Genomic DNA, 13,191 nt, shown 5'->3' on the forward strand with positions numbered 1-13,191 from the left:
GACCTCGCTGACGGGATCTGCTGGCCCCTTGACCTCTGCTGCTTTTGTTACCTTGGGCACCTGGATGTGACCTTCTTCTCGCTGCCCCTGACTCAGAAATTTTGCCTTGATTTGTCCAAGCTGCTAATATGCACCTAGGACGGGAAGGTTAGCAGAGCTGGTCTCTTAACTGTTATTTCTGTCTTTTTCAAAAGACTGGTGATCTCGCATTAGGGGAACCCGAGTGTAGGATCTACTTTGTACTGTCTTTGCAATTCTGTACATCGAAAATGATATCACAGTAAAAAGTTAAATATTTTGGAGGATGGCTATAATGAAAAAGATAATAGCAAGTTTAGGGGAGAATTGAAACCTCATAGGCTGCTGGTGGGAATGTGAAATGGGGCATCCATTTTGGAAAATAGACTGGTAGTTCCTATTTTTATGTTTTATTTATTTCTGAGAGAGAGAGAGAGAGAGAGAGAGAGAGACAGCGTGAGCAGCAGAGGGTCAGAGAGAAGGGAGATACAGAATCTAAAACAAGCTCCAGGCTCCGAGCTAGTTGTCAGCCCAGAGCTTTATGCAGGGCTCGAACCCACCAACCGTGAGATCACGATCTGAGCCAAAGTCGGACGCTTAACCAACTGAGCCACCCAGGCGCCCCTAGACTGGTAGTCCCTTAAAAGGTTAACTATAGAATTATTATATTAAACATATTCACCAGCAGTTCCACTCCTGGGTATATAGCCAAGAGAATTGAAAACATATGTCCATACAAAAACTCGTGCACGAATGCTCATGCACATTATTCATAAAAACCAAAAAGTACAAATAACCCAAATGTGCGTTAACCAATGAAGGGATAAGCAAACTGTGGTCTAGTCATTCAATGGAGTATTGTTTGTCTGTAAAGAGAAATACAGCAACACAGATGAACCTTGATAATGTTAGGCTCAGTGAAAAAAGAAAAGTTAATCACAAAAGACCATGAACTGTATGATTCCATTTATATAAAATGTCCAGAATATGCAAATAGATAGAGAATGAAATGGTTGCCTAGGGCTCTCTGAGGGTTGAGAGAAGTGGGGAGTGATTGCTACTGGCTAGGGGGCTCCTTTTGAGTAGTGTTGAAAATAATGGTGATAATTGTACTACTTTGTGAATACACTAAAAACCAGTGAATTGTACACTTTAATTGGTGTACTATATGGTGTCTGAGTTATACTACAATAAGGCTCTTATGAGAAAGAAAAAGCATTGATAATTTGTTAATTTTTATTTTATTTATTTTATTATTTATTTTAATATTTTTTATTTATTTCTAGGAGAGAGAGAGAGACAGCGTGAGCAGGGGAGGGTCAGAGAGAGAGGGAGTCACAGACTGAAACAGGCTCCAGGCTCTGAGCTGGCAGTCAGCACAGAGCCCGACGCGGGGCTCGAACCCACGAACCGTGAGATCATGACCTAAGCGAAAGTCGGACGCTTAACCGACTAAGCCACCCAGGCGCCCCAATTTGTTCACTTTTAAATTCCCAGTGGCGAACGTACAACCTGGCACATATTAGGTACCAAGTAAATACTGAATTTTAAATGTATGGATGTGTATGTGTGTGATCTCCCACTGCTGCCCCTAGGCGCCCATACTTATTGAGTTGAAAAATGAATTCCTGATTTTTCTAAAACAGGAAGGCCTGTGGAAGAAAATACATATAAGCCTCATGGGGGCACGGATTGCATAACAATGCCAAACTCATAGCAAATACTTAATAAGTATTTGCCAATAAATGTTGAATATGGATGGGTTCTAACCTAAATTCTGGCTAATAGAGTGCTTGGCCTGTGCTTGTTAATGTTGCATTCAAATCTAAATGTGAGGCTCTATAACCTCTTGAATGGGTATGAGCCTCACTCAATCTTTGTATTGTGCAGAGCCCTGAGAGAGGCATAAAGTTTTGTGGGGCTTCAGATGTAGCAAGAGTCAACTTCGTTGGGGAGGTTAAAAGGGGCCATAGAAGGGAGAGAACATTTGGGTCAAGTTGGAAGGTGAAATGGATATACCCAGTGGGGAGAATAGGGGCAATAAAGGTATAGGGGCAAGAAACTGAAAAATATATTTGAATAATCCAGTTTGGTTTTTCCAACTTTGCCCATACCTTAAGGAACTGGGTTAGCTGGCTTTGCAGGTGTTCTCTTACCACTGCAGACATTTGATCAAGCCTAAGATGTCATTTGTTGGATATACACAATTTGTACTAGGGCCACGTTCAGGTACTACTCTACCTCTGAAACCTTGTATGCCCGTAGCTCACACTCTGATGGTTACCTCTTTTTCATTTCTCTGTGTCTTTGAACTATACAAATAATACAGTACATTCTCATCATGAGAGATTAAAACAATACAGGCAATCCAGCCATCCCACTTCTGGGTATATACCTAAAAGAATTGAAAGCAGGGTCTTGAAGAGGTATTTGCACACCTGTGTTCATAGCAGCACTATTCACAATACCCAAAAGGTGGAAGAAACCTAAGTGTCCATGAATGAATGAACAAAATGTGGCATAAACATACAATGGAATACTATTCAGTCTTAAAAAGAAATGAAGTTCTAATAAAGGCTACAACATGAATGAACCCTGAAGATACTACATTAAGTGAAATAAGCCAGATACAAAGGACAAATATTGTAATGATACCACTTATACGAGGTACCTAGAGTTGTCAAATTCATAGAGACAGAAAGTAGAGCAAAGGTTTCCAGGGGTTAGGGGAAGAAGGAAATTGGAAGTTGCTATTTAATTGGTATGGAGTTTCAACTTTTGCAGGTGAGAGTTCTAGAGATTGGTTGCACAACAATGTGAATCTACTTAACATTATTGAACTCTACACTTAAAGGTAGTGTAGTAAATTTTGTGTTATTATGTGTACTTGACCTCAATTTGAAATAAAAAAGAGGTGTATATGGGGCACCTGGGTGGCTCAGTTGATTAAGCATCTGACTCTTGATTTTGGCTCAGGTCATGATCTCACAGATTGTGGGTTCAAGCCCTGTGGCAGGCTGTGTGCTAACAGTGCGGGGCCGGCTGAAGATCCTCTCTCTCTCAAAAATAAATAATATTTTTAAAAAGATAGGCATATAGAGAGTAGAATATGAAAGTTCCCTTTGCTCTCCTAGTCTTTCCCCTCCCTAGGCTGATCACTGTTAACAGTTTTTACTTCTAGTGCTTTCTTCCTATGTACTTATAATTTACGCTCACTTTTTTACATAAATGAGATCACACTGTACATTTCCTTTCAGTTTTTCTCCTCTTCATCCATTTACATTTTTTTTCCATTTCCATGAGTCCTCTGGTCATGTGACTCTGCAGTTTGTTTGTTTTTTTTGTCCCCATCTATCAACCTTCTTCCAACATGTGGTCTCTGGATGCTGTGACCCATTAAGTTGTCTACAGCTATTGAATTGGAATGAGAAGCTTTATTCACACCTATTTCACAAACTTTAGATGTCAGATTAAGTATGATTTTCTCAGAAATCATGTTATACTCTCAATAATCATTTCGCTCTTAAGGTTTAGATTGTGTTGGCTTTATAGTTTGTCTCAGCTCATGTACAATTAGCACGATTTGGTTAATCTAAACAGACATGTTGTTTCACAATATGTGTTATTGTTTATGTGTTAAAGTCGGAATTTATTGTTGTTACATTTATTTTAAATTCACAAAAGTAGATCAGTAATGCAATTCAGGAATTCAGTTAGTTGAAAGTTAATTAAATCAGGATGCTGAATATTTTTAAAGTTGGGGGAAAAAAGTTGTAAGTGAAACATCCACCAGGAATCTAGTGCAAATAAAGGCACAGTGTGAGTCTGTCTATGCTGGGATTGGGTAATCCACAAGCATGATGAATTATGATGAACAGCTGTAAGAGAAATGTGCTAATAAGAAATACAATAAGCCTCTAAGACATATGTTTTATTAAACTGGTAACCTATTTTCCCCCTGGTTCACAGTGCATTATGTTACAAAACTTGGTCAAAGAGTGGAACAAACCCAAGGAAGCCATAGTGCCATTTTTAAGAAAAGTTCAGTGGCCAATCTGATAAGCAAGACAAATTTTTCTAGAAGAAGGAGAGCTCACAGAATAGTGCTTCCTAGTACGACATTGATAACATTTACCCCGAAACATAAGTGGTAAAAACTATAATGGCATCCTTTAAGGTTGTATTTTTTAAAGCCAAAACAGTCATATTCTGGCTAAGAAGCTTTTAAAGTCAGTCATAATGTTAATGATAAATATGCTTGGTAGGAAAGCTCAATAAGCTTTTTGGCAAAAACCTTTATCAAAAGATAGTATTGGGGGGGAAAGATACTATTGGACATTGCATAATATTGATGGTATACAGAGCGGATGAGCATATTGTATAGAGTTGTCTAGGGCTGCTGGAGAAAGTCATTCAACCATGCTAGGCCCTGGAAACCTTTCTCATTCTTTCCCTCTCATTTTCAGTGATCTGATGAATTACTTGTCTATTTCTGCATAACAAATCACCCCCAAACTTAACAAATTAACACAACAAATATCTCACAATTTCTTTTGGTCAGAAATTTGGGACCATCATGGCTGTGTGGCTTGGGCTCAAAGTCTTTCTTGAAGTTATAGTCAAACTGTCCAGAGGGGCCGCAGTCTCATCTGAAGGCTTAACTGAAGAAGTATCTGATTCCAAGCTCCACTCATGTGGCTGTTGGTAGGTCTCAATCGTTCTTGGGCTATTGGATTGAAGCCCCAGTTCCTAGTTGGCTGTTGACTCCAGATCTCCCTCAGTTTCTTTCTATGTGGACCTCTTTTTAGGGTAGCTTGTAACATGGCAGCAAGCTTTTTATCAGAGAGAATGATCTAAGAGAGAAAGAACCAGCTCAAGACTAGGATCACCAACGCATCCTGATTATGCACTGAAATGTCTGCACCTTCAGTCCCAAGTAAAGCAGGATGGTTGGTTGCTCTATCAAGACAAAAGTTGCAGTGTGTTTTTATAGCTTAATCTCTGAAGTGAGTTATCATCATTTCTTCCATACTCACTGAGTTCAGCACAGACTCAAAGGAAGGGGAATTAAGTTCTACCTTTTGAAGGAAGGAGTATCAAAGAATTTGTGGGCATTTTAAAAAACACCATCACATCTGGAATCCAGTTTCATGGGGAAAAGAAAGTATTACAGAGAAACTCAACTTCCTAACTTACTCCTTATCCAACTTATCTGCTTCCATAAACATTTCTTCTTCCTCTTTTCTCTGTCAGTGAAAGAGATATCCCTCCTCCTGTCTAAAGCTAATCTTTCCACCAGCCAAAGTTTATCTCTTCTACCTCCTCAAAACTTTTCTCCCTTAATCACTCCTTCTCTCTCTCAATTTCTTCCCCTTAACTTTCTATTTTCCTAGTATATGATCATGTTCACATATATCTGAAAAGACTTTTATGCTTAATGCTTTATGAAGGTATAATTTACCTATAGTAAAGTGTGTAAATAGTATGTATACAGCTTGATGAATTTCAATAGATATACATATCCATTCATCATCTATATTCTTCAATACACTGAAAGCTGGTTTCTGCCCCCTTCCTGTGGCTGAAAGCCATAAAATAGCCTCTCAAAATCCCTTTAGGCCCATTGGGTCCCCTTTTCAGTTTGCCTTCTGCTCTCGGGCTTGTTGTTCTCAGTCTCCATCATAAACTCCTTAGCTTACTCCTTCAATAGTGAAATCCTGCACCACTTCTCACCCTACAATGCCTCTGGGTGATTTTATCTGTTCTCAAGACTTCAATTACCTTCTGTATGCATTCACCTCTCCAATATCTATACTCTGATCTTTTTCTGGATGTCAACTTTTTATATCAACTGCTTCTGGACATCTTCACTTGGGTGTCCAACACACACCTCAAACTCACTGTGTCCCAAATGTCACATCTCCCCATCCTCGTTACCACCCCCCCCAGAAAAAGACCTGTTCTTGGGGTGCCGGGGTGGCTCAGTCTGTTAAGGATCTGGCTTTGGCTCAGGTCATGATCTTGTGCTTCATGATTTCAAGCCCCACATAGGGCTCTGTGCTGACAGCTCAGAGCCTGGAGCCTGCTTCAAATTCTGTGTCTCCCTCTTTCTCTGCCCCACCCTGGCTTCTGCTCTGTATCTCAAAAATAAATAAACGTTAAAAAAAAAAAAAAAAAGACCTGTTCTTTCACTTATGTTCCAAATCTCCCTAAAAGGCACCACCCAATCACAAAAGTAAGAAATCTAATTGTCATCCTTGATCTTCCTTCTCACTCAGCTGCCAAATCCAATTAGTCACCAATCTTGTTATTCCACTTTCTGAATCTTTCTTATTCATCCACTGTCTCCAACCCCACCGTCACTAGCTTGGCTCATTCTACTTGCCCTGATTGTTGGGATGAACCCCTAACCAGTCTTTCAGCCTACAGTCTTCCTTCCATGTCTTACCTTATTCCACTCTCTTCTCCACACTGCAGCCACTGTGGAGCCAAATTTATTCAAACCATAAATTTGATGATGTTACTTCATCACAGAAAACCTTTCAGTAGATCTTCCTGACTTTCAGGATATGGTCAAATTCCTTACCACTTTTTGTTCTGGCCCCTGCCTACCTTCCCTCTGGTCTCACTCTCCTCACGATTGAGAGTCTGTAGTTCCCTGAATGCTGCATACTCTTGCTTTTGTGTCAGCGGCTTCGTCCGCCTGAGAGGTCCTTTCTTTCACTCCAACACTGTTTATTCCTCCTTGACTTTCAAGTTGAGCTCATGCATCACTTCTTTCACGGCACTTTTCCTACACGCAAGCTCACCATCTAATTATGTGTCTGTCACTCTCACCAAACTATGAGCTTTCTGGGGACAAGGGCCTTCTTGCTTATCTTTTTACTCCCAGAATATTACAGGAGATAAACACACAAAAAACTGTCAAATGATGAATGGAGATGTTAAGGTCCAGGAGGCTCAGCCCACCCAGAGACAGATGATCAAGCTAGACTCTCAGAATAAGATTACTTTCACTCAGATAGATGGGGATGTTGACCCACAATGTGTGCTCAAGGTTGAAGGAGGATTTTTCAAAGTATAAAGCAGGAGACATAGCCCTAGTCCTTGAAGAACTTTCAGTATCATTTGCAGCAGGAAAAAAAAAAAAAGGTAAAAATAAAAGGTATCTTTAAGAAAGGAAACAAAAAGTTAAGATATAACTGTCAACCTATACATTCTATAGAAACTCAGAGAGGAGAAAGGATCTTTTAGGCACTGCCTCGGTCAAAGGAGACTTTCAGCTGGGCCACATTTGGGCAGGCATCACACTGTGGCAGGGGAAACATAACATTCAGCACAAACTAGAAATGGGATCCGGTGTGGGGTGCTTTCTTCCCAGAGCTTACAGTCTTGAGGAACAGACAGACTGAGCAAGAAATAACTGGGATGGAAAGAATCCGGTAAGAAGGAATAGGACCTAGAGAGATTAATATAAACTGGGTGGATCTGGAAAGGCTTTATGAAGTTTTCCTGCAGTATTAGAGTGGAAACAGTGTGTCTTAGGAAAATGATTCCGATATTTAGGACAGTTGATTCCAGACTAGATGAAGACATAAAGCTGAAGGCATTAAATTTTCCAAGTGAGGGACTCTGACATGCTACGTTCATTCCTCATTGGGCTGCATGAAAGCCTTTAGGCCCCATCAATCACAAGGGCATGTCCAGTATTTTCTTTCATATACAGCCTGCTGGCCTGCCTGAAGGAGGCATCTTCTTATAGAGGTTGAGTCGGACCCACTTGGCTTTAAATCACAGACCAATCAATCACTAGCTGTGTGATTTTGGGCCATTGAGTTAGCTCTTTTTAAAAAATGTTTATTTGTATTTATTTATTTAAGTGATCTCTGTACTGAAAGTGGGGCTCAAACTCACAATCCCGAGATCAAGGGTCTCATGCTCTTCCAGGTGAGCCAGCATGTGCTCTCTTTTTTTTAATGTTTATTTATTTTTGAGAAAGAGACACAATATGAGTGGGGGAGGGACAGAGAGAGAAGAAGACACAGAATCCAAAGCAGGCTCCAGGCTCTGAGCTAGCTGTCAGCACACAGCCCAACACAGGGCTCAAACCCACAAACTGTGAGATCATGACCTGAGCTGAAGTCAGACGCTTAACCAACTGAGCCACCCAGGTGCCCCCCCCAACTTAACTCTTTTTTATCCTCAGTTTTCTGGGGATAAAGTTTCTGGGAACAAAAGCTCCTTCTCATCATTTGAATCTTAAACAAGATAGTGCATGTTAGTAAGGTTGTTGGCACAGTGGGATGACAAACGGTAAGCAGACAATGAATATTAATGATGGTTAAAAACAAGAAGTGGGTTCAACCTGATGTCTAAATGCTCAGAAAGCCAGTCTGTTGTTACAGCTGAGCCCTGGTCAATCACTTCAGTAGAAATCACACCTCTCTGCCGGAAGCAACACTGACTCCATTTTTAGAAAACCCTATTCAAAATAACCACGATCTTTTTGTAAATTAAAAAAAAAATTTTTTTAGTGTTTATTTGAGAGAGAGAGACAGGAGAGCAGGGGAGGGTCAGAGAGAGAGAGAGAGAGATACACACAGAATCTGCAGCAGGCTGCAAGCTCTGAGCTGTCAGGACAGAGCCCAACGCGGGCTTGAACCCATGAACTGTGAGATCATGATCTGAACTGAAGTTGGCCGTTTAGCCGACTGAGCCACCCAGGCACCCCTGTAAACTTTTTTAAATGTGTATATATTTTTGAGAGAGAAACACAGTGTGTGGGGGGGTGGGGTTAGAGAGAGAGGGAGACACAGAATCTGAGACAGGCTCCAGGCTCTGAGCTGTCAGCACAGAGCCCGACGCGGGGCTTGAACCCATGAGCCATGTGATCATGACCTGAGCTGAAGTCAGATGCTTAACCAGCTGGGCCGCCCAGGCACCACCCAAAATAACCATGATCTTACCAGTTTCTCCTTGACCTTCCCAACAAAGAAAGTGGTCAGTGGAAGGAGAAGGTTTCTGTATAACCCTGTCAGGAAGGGAAGTGGTCGGGGAGTATTGAGACAAAGCAGTGCACAGGCCACACTTCTCAGCAGGGCCTGGCTCTTCCTGGAGCCACCTGGTGAAAAGATCTACCTGGGTTTGCTGGAAGGACACATCCAGCCACCCTCTTTTAGGTCAAGTCAGGGGCTAAAGAGATGAGACGTTCGGCTTAATGGCTCAGGACATCAGAAAGCCTGGTTTTAAAAGATGCGGCAGTTCTGCGCCACACAGGCTGTCGGGAAGCAATCTCCTTCTCCCAAATTACAGGCGCCTCCGATGCAGAGAGATGACTAGAGTCAGTCTAATGTCCCTGGGAGGCTTTTGGAGAGCTCTCTTTAAAAAGTCCTGGACAGGGGCGCCTGGGTGGCTTAGTCGGTTAAGCGTCCGACTTTCGCTTAGGTCATGATCTCGCGGTTCGTGGATTCGAGCCCCGCATCGGGCTCTGTGCTGACTGCAAGCTCAGAGCCTGGAGCCTATTTCAGTCTGTGACTCCCTCTCTCTCTGACCCTCCCCTGCTCACGCTATCTCTCTCTCCTAGAAATAAATAAAACATTTAAAAAAATAAAAAATAAAAAGTCTTGGACAGGGGCGCCTGGGTGGCTCAGTCAGTTAAGCGTCCGACTTTCGCTTAGGTCATGATCTAGCGGTTCGTGGGCTCGAGCCCCGCGTCAGACTCTGTGCTGACTGTCAGCTCTGAGCCTGGAGCCTGTTTCAGAGTCTGTATCTCCCTCTCTCTCTGACCCTCCCCTGCTCACGCTGTCTCTCTCTCTCTCCTAGAAATAAATAAAAATATTAAATAAATAAATAAAAAGTCTTGGACAGCTGCAGGGGCAGCTGGGAGAAGGAAATGCCAGCCTTCTAATTGGTATGTGGGTATATGCGGTGGGGGCGGGGCAGGGGGACACCAATTTCCTGTTTGGCCATTCTGCCTTGGCTCAAAGAAGAAAGAGAGCTTGGTGTTTGTTCTACACGTTCTCAGATAGGAGAGGGCGTGTTGAGGGGCGCCTGGGTGGCTTAGTCGGTTAAACGTCCGACTTTCGCTTAGGTCATGATCTCGCGGTTCGTGGGTTCGAGCCCTGCGTCGGGCTCTGTGCTGACTGCCAGCTCAGAGCCTGGAGCCTGTTTCAGTCTGTGACTCCCTCTCTCTCTGACCCTCCCCTCCTCACGCTGTGTCTCTCTCTCTCTCCTAGAAATAAATTTAAAAAAAAATTAAAAAAAATAAATCTTAAAAAAAAAAAAAAAAGGAGAGGGCGTGTTGTGACTGTGAAGGTCCTGCGGGCGAAGAGCCAAGCGTGGGGACGACGTGAGCCCCCTCTCCTCTAATGAGGGCTCATACCTCTTCCGTCACTGATAACCGGCCTTTTGAGCGTTTGCATTTTACAGTTAATCATAGGGAGACTGAAGGGACTCCATTTTTAGAAAGGCTCTATCTCTGCTGTTTTTCTGCTAGGCCCTATTTATTCACATTCTAGATTTCACCTTGCGTCCGAATCAACCAGCGAAGCTATGTTCCCAATCCGAGGGGGAAGCCAGGAAGTTAATCATCTTCTGAGTTTTGTCCTTGGCCCCCAAATGCCTGATAACATCTCAAAAACTGGATCCCAAACATGTTCAGGGACATTAGCTTCGAACAAAACTCTGCTGGTGTTGGCATCCACACACCCCCGCCTTCAGTTATTTATGAAATAACACCTATTGTTCGCCTGAACTTGGCTTCGATAGGACCCTTCGCTGGATTCCTGAAGGAATGTGTGCCCTGGACCCCTTTCCAATCTAACCCCTAAATCCAAGCGAGGAAAAGACTCCCTCTCCTTTCCTTTCTGACTCTCCCAGAACCCTGTCTGCTTTACTCTGTCATTGACGCTATTCAGTAAACTCTGCTTTCACTTCCTCCTGGCTTGTGTTTGATTTCTATCCTGCACGAAGCCAGACACCCTCTTGGCTGGTCCTGTGGGACCCTCTCTGGGTGCTTGGATCCAGCCTGCCTACATTATCCTGATGGTTTAAAGGATCCTATGGGAATCTGTTGAGGCGGTGAATCACCACTGGAAATGTGGTTTGTGTAAATCTGGATTTGGATATAATGTTCTCTTAATGGAACCACATTCAAAAAATATGATCATTAGCAATCATTTGTGTACGCACTCAAGTAATAAAAAACATTTACCTAAAGGCTGCTATGTAGCCTGTCTTCAAGGGGCTGGTGCTGACACTCTGCCTGATTTGGCCACTGTCTCCCTCATAGGTTTGATCTGACATTCCTTGCTAATCCCTCGCCCTACAATCCAGGCGTGTGCAAATATCTGTAGCCTCCAAGATATGACGGGAGGGGGCTTGGTTAATGAAGTGAGCTCTAGAGCCAAACTACTCTACTCCTTCCAAACTGTGTGACTTTAGACGAGTCACTTTAGAGTTACTTTACCTCTCTTTGCCACAGTTTCTTTACCTGTAAATAGGGATTGTGGTATCTCGTTTTGGTTTTGTTTTTTGTTGTTGTCGTTTGTTTGTTTTGGAGATAAAGTGAACTTAGAATGTAAGCCACAAAAATAGTTTCTGACACTTAGTTAATACTCTTATCATTATTAGAATGTCTGTCCATTTGGAGGCCTGACAATGCTACTTCTTCCAGACTCTGTTTAAATGTCATCTGTCGTGGGAAGCCTGCCCAGACCTCCCCGGGGCAAACTTGACACCCGTTCATCCGTTCCACTCCTGTATTTTGTATGTACTTTGCTTTTATTAAGAACAGCTCTCCAGAGGGGCGCCTGGGTGGCTCAGTCGGTTGAGTGTCCGACTTCGGCTCAGGTCATGATCTCACGGTTTGTGGGTTCAAGCTCCGTGTTGGGCTCTGTGCTGACAGCTCAGAACCAGGAGCCTGCTTCAGATTCTGTGTCTTCTTCTCTCTCTGCCCCTCCCCTGATCACACTGTCTCTCTCTCTCTCTCTCAGAAATAAATAAAACATTTAAAATTTTTTTTTAAAAAGTAAGGTATGTTTAAAAAAAAAAAAGAGCAGCTCACCAGAAAACAGATTCTTCACTGTAGAGAATAAATTGGTGGTCACCAGAGGGGAGGTGGGTGAAAGGGATTCAGAGTACACATATCATGTGGCTCAGCCGGTTAGGCATCCAACTCTTGATTTCCGCTCAGGTCATCATCTCACGGTTTGTGAGATCGAGCCCTGGGTCAGGCTCTGCACTGTCAGTATAGAGCCTGCTTGAGATTCTCTCTCTCTCTCTCTCTCTCTCTCTCTCTCTCTCTCTCTGCTCCCCCCTCTTTCTACCCCCACAAAATAAATAAATAAATATTTTAAAAAAGAGCCTGGATGGCTCAGCTGGTAAAGCATCCAACTCTGGATTTCGGCTCAGACTGTAATCTCACAGTTCAGGAGTTCAAGCCTCGCAATGGGCTCCACACTGACAGTGTGGAGCCTGCTTGGGATTCTCCCTCCCCCTCTCTCGGCCCCTACCCTGTTCACTCTCTCTCACTCAAAGTAAATAAATAAACTTAAAGAAAAGAGAGAGAGTACACATATCATGATGAGCACGGAGTAATGAATGCAAGTATTGAATCATTCTATTGCACATCTGAAATTAATATCACACTGTATTGTAACTACACTGGAATTGAAAAAAAAGAGTAAAAAAAAAACAACGAAAGAAAGAAAAGCCCATTAACCCATCTGAGTGTGTAACTAGTGAACTCAGACTGAACTGGTGAAGGAATATTTTTGGGGTGGGGTGCTTCCTGTCTTGGGCTTGCCTATTCTCAATTTGTCAACATCCTGCCTCCTAGCTCCCACCATTAACTGGGCAGCCCAGAGGAATGATGCCTGATGCCAGTGTTCCCTGACACCCGGAGGCCCACCACAGGGAACCGCTTTCGGTTCCACAAAAAGTTTCTGGGCCTTCCCTACAGCCGCTCCTTCTGCCCTGAACAAATTTCAGCCCTCCCTTCTCCCTTTTTTAGCTGTTCTTCCTTCAGTCTTCCTAGCTCTCTCCACCCCTAAAGCCTTCCCTTATCTCCGGAGATGGAGTCCATTATTCCCCCAGGTGTGGCCACTCAGCTCCTCCTACTTCCCCTATAGGTCACAACACTTACTACATTAAAAAAATTTTTTTTATTGTTTA

This window comes from Hyaena hyaena, unplaced genomic scaffold (assembly GCF_003009895.1).
Source record: "Hyaena hyaena isolate Hyena2069 unplaced genomic scaffold, ASM300989v1 scaffold_13, whole genome shotgun sequence".
NCBI lineage: Eukaryota > Metazoa > Chordata > Mammalia > Carnivora > Hyaenidae > Hyaena > Hyaena hyaena.